The sequence below is a fragment of the Diabrotica virgifera genome, chromosome 2, assembly GCF_917563875.1.
Source record: "Diabrotica virgifera virgifera chromosome 2, PGI_DIABVI_V3a".
In the NCBI taxonomy this organism is placed as follows: domain Eukaryota; kingdom Metazoa; phylum Arthropoda; class Insecta; order Coleoptera; family Chrysomelidae; genus Diabrotica; species Diabrotica virgifera.
Genome location: NC_065444.1, coordinates 235,569,291 through 235,581,659, shown reverse-complemented (window position 1 = coordinate 235,581,659; position 12,369 = coordinate 235,569,291). Strand labels below are relative to the sequence as shown.

Here is a 12,369-nt window from a genome sequence, read left to right as displayed (position 1 = left end):
CAGAGATCGAGAAATCGCGAGATTGCGGGTTCAATTCCCGGACGATTCATACTTTTTTCTTTTTGGTTAATTTGGTTAATTTTTGCTAATTATTGTTAATTTTTTGTATTGTAACTGTTAAATATATTTATTTCGTTGAAATTATATAATAGAAGTATAACTTCTTACGTGCGTACAAAGTACACACACATTCTTTTTTTAATTTTATAATTTTTTTTTGCATTCGGATTAGCGAATTTCGGATTACCAGGGTTCGAATTATCGACGCTCTACTGTATGTTGGACTGAGCAGTAGATCAGGCTTGATAATTTTTGGCTCAGCCGTAACTTATATACAAATTGTGTTAGTTTTGCAGTGCATTAATATTGTATTTAGGTTCGTTAACACTGGTTTTGATTGTGCTGGCTGGTTGTCACTTGTGCTGGTATAATATTCGCGATCGATACTGTAGGTATCTACACGCGAACATGCGGTAGTAGGTACTGCATTTTGATCTAACCATATAGTGATCAGTATCAGAGTCTGGTTCTCTTAATACTCTTAGGTCTTCTATCTGTACGTATGTTTCTTGTTTTGTTATAGCATAATTCACAATTGACATCTCGTCGGTAGGATATAAGTCGACTTAATAAAAATCCATGCCGATTGGAGATAAATACACATAACAATACTTTGTTAAAACTATCACTTTTATATTGATAAAAAACTTTTGGATATTAGTAAGAAACTCGATTAAAATGTTTAAACCGTTCTCCTTTTTTTAGTTATGCAACGCCTATTCTATTATTATTTTTCCTTTGTATCTTCCCCCTTTCCAAATTTCATCTCATAAATTATATTTATGTGTTTCAATTCACACGAGGTTTTTTTAATCGACATTTTTAATCAATTTTGGTTATGATGCCCATCGCATGATATAAATTTTCGCATAGGTGATATTAAATAAATTAATTAATTATACTGTCGGAATCATTAGCTCATTGGTCTAGCATTATCGTGAGGTAATAAAATTAATAAATGGTTATTTCGTATCTTATCTTTATTACTATAGTTACGGTCTTTCAATATTAACATTATACGAAATATATAAAAAATGCTTCTGCTGTATAAACCTTGAGTTCTGGCCTTAGGTTAAACAAATGTTCGAAAAGAAGGTAAAGGTATAGGTAGAACACGTAAAATCTGAAAAGAAAGAAGAAGAATTCAGCTAGGTATGCTTTTTCGGTATTTTCTGGTAATGCATACTTGATCAGTATCTTTTAACTGTTTCCTTTTGAGTCTCTATTATTTTCAATAAGACTTTAATCTCACTTGATGTTGGTAACCTAAAATATTGTGCCTGCAGAGCCAATAAGAAGTAGTCATGGAACATGTAAGCTGGTAGTGTTGCTAGACTGTAAAAAATAAATATCTGGATAATATTCAAAGCCAAAAAAATTTTTGTTCTTCTGGAGATGGATACGGAATAATCTTTGATTCGTGAGGGGTTTGAACTTCCTTTGCCTATCCCAGGACATTTCATATCTAACGAACGACACTGTATACGAAATTTCCATAACAATCACTTATTGGCCGAGAAAAGTCTACATGGGATCTTTGAAATTCATTTTAGCATTAGTTTTGAGTAGATATATGACTTGGAGTAATTGTTGATGATCATTTAACCAGGCCATATTTCCTCCCGCAATGATCGAAGGCGAATCTTACCTAATTTTCCTACAGGAGAAAGAGTTAACAACTCTTTTAAAGAAATTCCTTTACAGCTGAGATAACACTTATGGTGCATGTATGATAGTGAACCAGCTAGAGAAATAGGCAAGAAAGAGTTTTTGATACCCTCCGTTAAGATAGGCAAAATGTTCTCACTCCCAGAATTTTTTTTCACTTCCTTCCTTCACTTCGAACCTCTACATTGAAGACCAGTTGGATGTTCCAATAAATTTTGCAATATTTGAGCGCCGTATTGTGTAGCATTAAAAGACCCTTCCACGTTAACTACATAACCACCTATAGTAGTTCTAGTAAATGGTTTACATAATAATTTTCTTTTTTGACAAGAATATCTAATATTTGCGATGATATTACTGGCACTCTTTTGGTGCTGCAAGTATGTGCCATCTCAAATTATGGCTAAGTGATCTACTAAATCGTATAACTTATTTGCTATAGAAGACACCTGGTCGACAAAGAATTCCCGCGAATGAGCCTTATATCCAAAATTATGTGGCAATACTTTTTGGAAACACTATAAGACTGAATTCTTTTGAACATTTTTTTAATTTCAAATATTGCAACAATACATGCGTCCGAGTTTTTAGTCACCAATTTAATCAAAAATATGACCAATAGTTGTGTAATAGTCCTGTTCTCAGATTCTCTCATGGAAGAAGATTTCATTTCTCTTACAGAGCCGATATTATCCCAAGTAAGCCTGTCAAGGTTTTAACTTTTTCATCGGTCAACTACAATTCTCTTATTTCATCGTGCAAACTAATATTGACGCCTCATGCTAACTTATCTAAAAAATAGCCTAACTCGGATGTTCCTATTGAACATTCATTATGATTGTTACTTTATTTCAGACAATTCTTCATGATAAAATCTATATTTTAGTATGTGCTTTATTCAGGGCCACCGCTAAAGTGTTGGCCGCCCGTGTGCAACTTAATATTTGCCGCCCCCTTTTAACACTTTAGTCGTTTCAACATAGGTACTAGTATTTAAAGAAATGTGCAGGAGATACATCGTAACCGTAACGGGTATATGAAAAATAATTGCTCTGATCTCGACGTTACTTTTAGACCTGGATCCCGCGTACCAAAAAAAGTTGGTTAATAGCAAGCTGAAAATTTGTTAATAGCTTAACGGTGTCTAGTCGGACAAACTTTGATGTATGGGAACACTGGAACAGGGAAAGTTTTAATTGTGGAACTGGTTAAAAATTGGGAACGTCATAGTACGAAAACGTTCCATGTATTTTGTCGAACATAACTTCCAATTGATTTGTTACCATTTCATTAAACTCTCATGCAAAAATCAGACTGGTGTCTATATCACCAACTGGGCATTTTAATGAGTGAAACAAGAAGAACATGTCAAATGACAGGAATCATGTTGGTTAGTAATAGCAGTCTGATTTTTGCATGAGAGTTTAATGAAAGGGTAGCAAATCAATTGGATGTTCTGTCCAACAAAATACATGGGACGTTTTCGTAATCTGACGTTCCAAATTTTTAAACTGTTCCACAATTAAAACTTCCCCTGTTCCAGTGTTCCCGTACATCAAAGTTTGCACGACTAGACACCGTTAAGCTATTAACAAATTTTCAGCTTGCTATTAATCGACTTTTTTTGGCACGCGGAATCCAGCCCTATTTGAAATACAGTAGTGTGCAAAAGAAACAGGCACACTACTATATATCTATTACAAACAAAATCGTTTATCAAAAGCGTGTCTAAAATCATCAAACTCTCAACTTAGAGTGAACTATAACCCATCTATAACCATACATAAGCATAAAGGAACAATATTATAACAGAGCAACCATCGAGTAATAAAAAAGATTTTTTTAAACCATCGAGTAATAAAAAAGACTTTTTTATTACTCAATGAGAGCAACTCAACAAGCACTTATCTAAATTCTCGGAAAGTATTATATTGTCGTGTAAATCATAAATGTTTAGAATTTAAAAAATTCGCATATGACCACGTAGATAAAAATATCCTTAAAGTCCGAAAACCGCCAGCCACTTTGAATTAAAAAGCATTCCCGGAACTACTTTATGACTACAGCTACAAAAGGGCAGTTCATATATAATAAATAATATTTTCTGTCATTTTTGTTTAGATTGTTTGGAATATTAGAGTTTATAGAAATATCTGAATCATTACTATTTGATTTTTGAATTTATTTTCGTTTAAAAAAATATTATCATCAGTGGACTACTTTTGGCCGCCCCTATAATCGGCCGCCCGTGTGCGATGCACACTTTGCACACATGGTAGCGGCGGCCCTGGCTTTATTCGTTATATAACAGTAGCTATGGCGTATCACAGTCCTAGGATAAGGCAGTGTCACAATTATTTCAGTGGGTACTTTATAGAGAGCTAAATACAGTGGTCCAGAAGAATCTGATATTTGATGAAAAATGACGTTTTAGGGGGCAGGGGAGGGGATGGCTAGCTATAATTTCACTAAGTCTTATTTTTTAAATATATGAAATGTAAAAAACATGGAAATATTTATTCAGGTCGTACAGATCTCAAAAACTATGATTAGCCCCGCAAATATTTTTATGCCCATCGTACATGTGTGGGATTATGGTAGGTCGAAATCGATTGCCACGTCCTCCAGCAAGCTTATAAGACCTGTGACTGCCATAAGAAGAATCTAGATGAGTATTCCACAATGTGATATAGACATAGACCACTTAATTCGATAAATGCGCCATGGACAAAGTGAGTGTATAGAAAATCAAAGAAGAGCCATTTATTATTAATTTTTTGACGAAAATTACGTTGCAAATTTGTTTATAATGTTATCAAATAATAAGAATGTTTTTTTTTAACTAAGTTAATGGCACTGGCGTAGCCAAAAGGCCAGTCATGTTTTATTATAGTTTTATCAACCATTGCTTAATACTTACATTTATATACGTGGTACATTGAGTAACAATAATTTGTATACAATACAATAATGGTATGTTAGTAAATGCCTAATAATTTTGTATGCATATTTTGATTATTTTTTTTATTTATTTTTTTTTTGTTTTTTTTTTTGTTTTTTTTAATTTTTTTATTTCTTTTCGTTTTATTAGGATTTATGTATATTTTTTTATTGTTTTGTTTTTTTATATTATTATTATTATTTTTTATTTTTTAGTTTTTTTTTGCTTTTTATTTTTTATTTTTTAATTATTTTTTCGGTTTAGGCTTACAATGAATAAGAATGTTAGAATGTATATTTACATAAATAAATATTTAAAAAATATATTTTTTGTCCTAGGTTTTACATTTTTTGCCATCAGTAGTTGAGTTATACAGTATAGAGTTATTTTATAGGTAGTTGTCGCATAATAGGTCTGGATCCCGCGTATGAAAAAAAAGTTGATTAATAGCAAGCTGAAAATTTGTTAATAGCTTAAGGGTGTCCAGTCGGATAAACTTTGATATATGGGAACACTGGAACAGGGGCAGTTTTTATTGTGGAACAGGTTAAAAATTTGGAACGGTCACACCACGAAAACGGCACATTTATTTTTTCCGACAGAACAGACTTAAACTCTTCGAACAGAGATTAAACTCTCATGCAAAAATTAGACTGCTATTTATCACCAAATGGGCGTTTTAATGAGTGGAACATGTAGAATATGTCAAATGACAGGAATTATAACCGGTGATAAATAGCAGTCTGATTTTTGCATGAGAGTTTAATCTCTGTTCGGAGAGTTTAAGTCTGTTCTGTCGGACAAAATAAATGTGCCGTTTTCTTGGTGTGACCGTTCCAAATTTTTAACCTGTTCCACAATTAAAACTGCCCCTGTTCCAGTGTTCCCATATATCAAAGTTTATCCGACTAGACACCCTTAAGCTATTAACAAATTTTCAGCTTGCTATTAATCAACTTTTTTCATACGCGGGATCCAGACCTATAAGTGATCTTTGGAATTAGTAAGTAAATTAGTAAGTAAATTTTCGGCATTGTATATTAATATCAAAAGCCTATTCATTAAATCGAAACGTATTAAAAGAACGGCATAAATGAAGCCAATTTATTAATAAAACTGATCAAAAACTTGTCTACTATCGTTATTATAATAAGAAAAGTGAATTTTTTATATGCAAATGAAGCCCGTTTCAAATACCATGATGCGGAAAGATTGCTTTGTAAAGTCCACTTATGATAGATGAAAGACTTTCGATAGATATAATAACTAAAATATTGTGTAATGTTATTTCTATTTCATTAAATACTGATTAGGAATCCACATAATTAATTACGAGACAAGCCATTGAGTGACCGCGGTTGATAAATTTGTCGTCAGGATCTGAATATAAAAAATCACTAAGCCGTTCTTCCACTTTGAGTGGCCCGGTTCAAGTTCGAGATACCGACACCAAGCCGACTAATGGGCCAACATACACATATACTTTTTAGATGACATCATTTTCTCATCAAACCCTAATAAAAATAACAATGTTCATCGACTGAACCTAGGCGCCAGGTAAATTTAACACCACTTTGCAGACAGACACGATCAATACTTTTGGGGACAAATAACACCATAAATTGTTGGTTTGTCTGGAATTTCTTGTTATAGAAAGAAAGCTCTCTTTTCTCTTAAATAAGGTTACTTTTTATTTAAGACTGTTTTACGTAATATTCAAGGTCATATCTACTTTAAAATTTTAATAAGTATTTTATTATGGTAGGGGAGCCCAAGCGGGGATTTTTGCAGTTACTCGAGCGCGTCAGATTATCACACAGGAAGAAACCTTGTACCCTGTAAATGTACCCCTACCATATATTGGATCTTAATACAGGGAAGTTCGTTAAGTAGGGCCCGAAAAAAATTTATTCTTAGAAAAACTCGAAATCGTTACATTAAGATAATACTCTGGGCTAATTAGCAAAATACAAAAGTTATTTACCAGCAATGTTATTGCTGGAATCGACTCTTATGATTGTATATATTAATAATATAGGTATGCAAAGTCCGCAGAGAGTGTGCTACTCTTTTTATAAACAAAATGGCGCCCGAAAATCGTGTTTTTTTTTTTTCAATTTTTGCTCTATAACTCCAAAGATTTTAACTTTACACCAAAAATACTCAAACAAAAATTCACCGCAATTAAATTCTGCACAGAGACGTGTTTTTCCTGATTTCCTTCGACGAAAATTTTTCCCGGAAAATGCCGGTTTTTCCAACAAATCTTTAATTTTCAACTAATATTTTAGATAAGTAATTGTTTATCAATAATGAAATAACTTGGTAGGTAGTATAAAAGATCTTTTTGTAGAGATTATAATTCCAGAAGCCAATGGAAATTGAATGAACAGTTTAGCAACAATTGAATTGTTAATTAAAAATTTGCGGTCGCTATAATAACCACAATAATTATGATACATAAGAATAACTATGATTTTTGTATAAAAAGACACTGTACCTATCGAATGTACTTTACAGAATTGAAATTGGACAATTTAGGTGGCCTCAGGAATATTTTAAAATTACAAACAATTTTTTGGCTTATAAACAAATAGAATATCTCGGGAAATATTAAATTAGATTAAATCATACAAACGGTATTGGAAAAAAAGCGGCAGGACGCTTCTTTTAAAAGAAAATAAGTTTAATTGTGATGAGTGATTTCTGAGATACAACCGGTTAAAATTGACCAGCATTTACGGCAATGATATAAACAATAGAATCATAATTTTCGAACAATCACCTTTTTATTTTTATCCTCTTTCTTTACACCAACTTTCATATCTTTAAAATAATCACAACATATATTATTATACTAAAAACTATCGATATTACGAGTGAAAATTGCCAAAAATAGCAAAATTCCAATCAAAAATCAGGTTGGAGAAAATGTAATCTCAAAGTTCAAAGTCGGTATACGTTAAAAAAAAATGTATTTTCTTGGCTTCCCATGGATCAATTTTCTTCATTTTTTTTTTGTTCCCAAGTAACTCGAGTAGAGCCATTTAATTAACGCATTATTAAATGTCAAATTTGCTTTTGTTTTGTTATAATAGATTAATTTATTTATACGAAAAGGAAACTACGGGCCGGTTGTTCGAACGCTAATCAACATTGATCACTATCAAATATTTAATTACTCTCACAACTGTCAATGTCAACTTTGGTTGGGTTGCTGAAAACATAGTTAATTATAAATATGAGATTGGGTAGTCAATTAACATAACAATTATTAACATAATTGATTAAATAATTTCATAATTGCCATCAATAATTATGTTTTCGGCAACCCAACCAAAGTTGACATTGACAGTTGTGACAGTAATTAAGTATTTGATAGTGATCAATGTTGATTAGCGTTCGAACAACCGGCCCTACATATTTTTTCCAGCTGTAGACTTTTTTTAGATAAACTTACTAGAAGTGTACCTTTTAACGTTAAAAACACAAATATTCTCATTTGAAAGCTGTATAATTATTTAAACAATCTTTATTTAAACAAATTAAAAATTTTGTTATAATAAATAAATTAATTTATTATAACAAAACAAAAGCAACTTTGACATTTAATAATGGGTTAGTTAGATGGCTCTACTCGAGTTACTTGGGAACAAAAAAAGAATGAACAAAATTGCACCATAAGAAGCCGAGAAAATGCTTTTTTTTAACGTATACCGATTTTGAACTTTGAGATTATATTTTCTCCAACCTAATTTTTGATTAGAATTTTGCTATTTTTGGCAATTTTCACTCGTAATATCGATAGCTTTATTATAATAATATATGTTATCATTATTTTAAGGATATGAAAATTGGTGTGAAGAAGAAGGATAAAAATAAAAAGGTGATGGTTCGAAAATTAAGATCCTATTGTTTATATCTTTGCCGTAAATGCCGGTCAACTTTGACCGGTTGTATCTCAGGAACCACTCATCACAATTAAACGTTTTTTCTTTTAAAAGAAGTGTCCTGCCGCTTTTTTTCCAATACCGTTTTCATGATTTAATTTAATTTAATATTTCCCGAGATTTGTTTATAAGCCAAAAAATTGTTAATAATTTTAAAATATTCCTGAGGCCGCTTAAATAGTCCAATTTCAATTCTGTAAAGTACATTAGATAGGTACAGTGTCTTTTTATACAAAAATAATAGTTATTCTTATGTATCATAATTATTGTGGTTATTATAACGACCGTAAATTTTTAATTAACAATTCAATTGTTACTAAACTGTTCAATCAATTTCTATCGGCTTCTGGAATTATAATCTATACTAAAAGAGCTTTTATGATACCAAGTTATTTAATTAATAATAAACAATTACCTATCTAAAATATTAGTTGAAAATTAAAGATTTGTTGGAAAAGTCGGCATTTTCCGGGAAAAATTTTCGTCGAAGTAAATCAGGAAAAACACGTCTCTATGCAGAATTTAATTACGGTGAATTTTTATTTGGGTGTTTTTGGTGTAAAGTTAAAATCTTTAAAGTTATACAGCAAAAATTGAAAAAAAAACACGATTTTCGGGCGCCATTTTGTTTATAAAAAAAGTAGCACACTATCTGTGGACTTTGCAAACCTATATTATTAATTTATACAATCATAAGATTCGATTCCAGCAATAAAATTGCTGGTAATAAATAACTTTTCCCCAAAATGGCCTGTTCTCCGATAATCTGCCCAGACTATAAGGTAAGTTAAGTATTCTTTTTCTCATGATCATCTTTCAGTGCGTCACATTTTTTCGATTGTATGTGACAGAAAAAAAGGCACGTCCGAGATTACAGACATTTACAACATTTATTCTAGTTATTCTAGTCGTCGATAGATGGCGCCATAATAAAAAAAATATTTTTTTTAATTAGATAATAATATTACAAATATAATCTGTATAATTTATAAGACTATACAAATCAAAGAAAATACCATTTTATAAATGCAAGAAACACATTTGATTTGTTTTTATTCCAAATTGAAAATAAAATGTGACAACTGTCAGATTTAACTAAAATGTCATGTTAGAATAAATGTCATAAATGTGTATTATCACGGACTTACCCTTTTTCCTATTATTTGTTACGCACTGAAAAATGCTCATGAAAAGGACAATACATGCACAACAGTGTATATCTGACGGTTTAAGCAGGGCGTAAGAAAATGGGTGAGTGACAAAGTTTCACAAGAAAAAAGCGAATATTTCGAGAAATAAAAGTTGTTCACTATTTTTTAAAAATCTATCGAATGATACAAAAAACGACCCCACACGGAGGGGAATGGGGGGTAAATTTAAAATTTTAAAAAGGAACCCCGCAATATTTCGCGAAATGAACTTCAGATCGAAAAACTGCAAAATATATTCGATCATATTTAATATTTTTAGAAAATCTATCGACACCAAACACGACCCACCACAGACTTGGGGTGGGGGCAGTGGCGGCTCGTGGTAATTTAAGGAGGGTGTTCAATTAAAGAATGTAATTATACAAACGGTGAATAAGCGCTGCAGGCGAAAAATTTTTGGGGCCTCGCCAAAAGATGTTCTGTAAAATGAAACCTATCTTTGACCCGATTAGTCAGGATGTCACACACTTTTTTTGTTTTGTGCAGAATATGGTACCTACTGAATGATTGCGCTTCTTCGGTGGTGAAGGTGGAGGCAGAAGTTACGAATATTGAAATGGCTTTGTCAAAACTGTTTAAAAATCCGTTGGAACGGATGGAACTAAACATGGAAAACAAAATAAAGAATGTTGTTTATCACACCCACATAATCACGAAGTTTTTCTATATTGTTCAACTTTAAAACGATGTTTAAACTTTTTGTTTCTTATTGCACATTCTTGTACCAAGTTTATCTCCGGCCAAGTTAGTCCATTCTTTTTACAAGAAGTCGATTTTCAAAACTATTTGCATTTTCTTTTATAAACATCACTGAATAAGGCTCCATCCTAAAAAACTACCTACCAATATTGTATTTAATAAAATCCCACAACTGAAAATGCCAAACTGTGAATCGAAACGCTCGGCACCGGTCTCTGTGTGCAGTGCACAAATCGTCAATGTTTTAATATAGGAGAATCACTGGTTCACGGATTTAAGAGCTCTCGTTTTTCTATAGGGTTACTGTATAGTGGCTGGGTTCAATTTGAATTCTGCACTTATCACGTGCATCTAGCGTAGCGGTGTTGTGCAAATAAATTATGAGATTAATAAATACAGTTATATTTTAATGATACTATGATATTTATGAGATTTAAGAAAAAATATTTTAATGGTATTTATGAGATTTTTAAAAATATGTGCTTTAATGAAATTTGATTGGGTGTTCACTGCACAAGTGAACCAATGGAGAAACCGCCCCTGGGTGGGGGGTTACTTTAAAATCTTAAATAGGAGCCCCCATTTTTTATTGCAGATTTGGATTCCTTACTTAAAAATAAGAAACTTTTATACGAGACATTTTTTCGAATTATGGATAGATGGCGCTATAATCAGAAAAAACAATTGTTGGAAATGGAAAATTAAATTAAAAAATGGAAAGTCCCCACTAAAATGGAAAACTTTACTTAACTTTTTTTGGTTTTAGGACCTAATCTTCAGAATCCAATAGGTCCCCATAACACTCGAGTAACTGCAAATTTAGCATACTTTCCTCCCCTACTATTAGGTCAATGATTCGATTTAAGCTCTATTAGATATAATTCATTTAAGTACATTCATTTTTAAGTAGTTGGTTTTTATTTTATTTCATTTTGTCTGCATTTAGAATTTTTAGAAAAATATCACAGTTAGGTCACAGATGATGAAAAAATCTTTACTGAATCTTGTTGGGCGGACTACCTATTTGAATAATGAAAAAGTTACTGATCGTGGTTCATAATAATTAAATATTGGCAAATGTAAAGGCACGTAGTCACAATTTAACCTAACTTTTTAGAAAGTTTTTTGTAACTAAGAGAATCCTTAAAATAATCTATAATTTTTTTTCTTTTCAGGTGCTTCCTCCAGTTTTGCTGTAGAAAGGAGGTATCAATTGTAAGTAATAATATATTTAATATTCACTCTATTTCTTTGACCAAAATGACCATAAAATATAAAATTTGAAAACAACTAAATCGGCAGTATTATATATGTACTCACTACTTATGTAGCCTATCCACTGCAGCCTGTTTATGACCTAGTAATATCTGGTTCCCTACAAAAGAGTTAAAGCTTAAAATTTTAGCGCCTATGCCATAATCCGTTTTCTTGTACGCCTTTATAAATCGTGACCAGACATCTCGTAATGCAACAGTTTGTAACCATACAAATGATAACGGACAATTCACAACAGTGAAAGTTCGTAACGGCGACAGTTCTTAAGCGCGACATTTCGTAACTATACATATTCGTAACGGACAATTCGTAACGTCAAAATAGAATTATTCTGTTTATTTTTGTTAAAGTGGAAACTAACTTTTATTACAGTATTGACTGAATTGAAATTACGGTTATCAATTTACTGAACGAGCATCAGGACGAACATTTTCAAGACATTTCATATTTTAGTGCTGTCGCCAGGGGGGTACAACGGTCTCTTTTATTCAGATGGACTTACCCAAATTTTTTTTATGTATTTTGACCTGTAGAACACGAATTTTTTGGATAACAGTTGATCCGG

At 31.8% G+C, this 12,369-nt stretch overlaps 1 protein-coding gene across 1 annotated transcript in view; it reads left to right on the top strand.

Annotated features, from left to right (window-relative positions):
• LOC114348462 (GATA-binding factor A-like) overlaps window positions 1-12,369 on the top strand; it is a 252,748-nt gene that overhangs the window by 100,030 nt on the left and 140,349 nt on the right. Inside the window, exon 2 of the mRNA XM_028299038.2 lies at window positions 11,705-11,744. The gene's annotated coding sequence lies outside the window, so the exon portion shown is untranslated. The remainder of the gene's footprint in view (window positions 1-11,704; window positions 11,745-12,369) is intronic.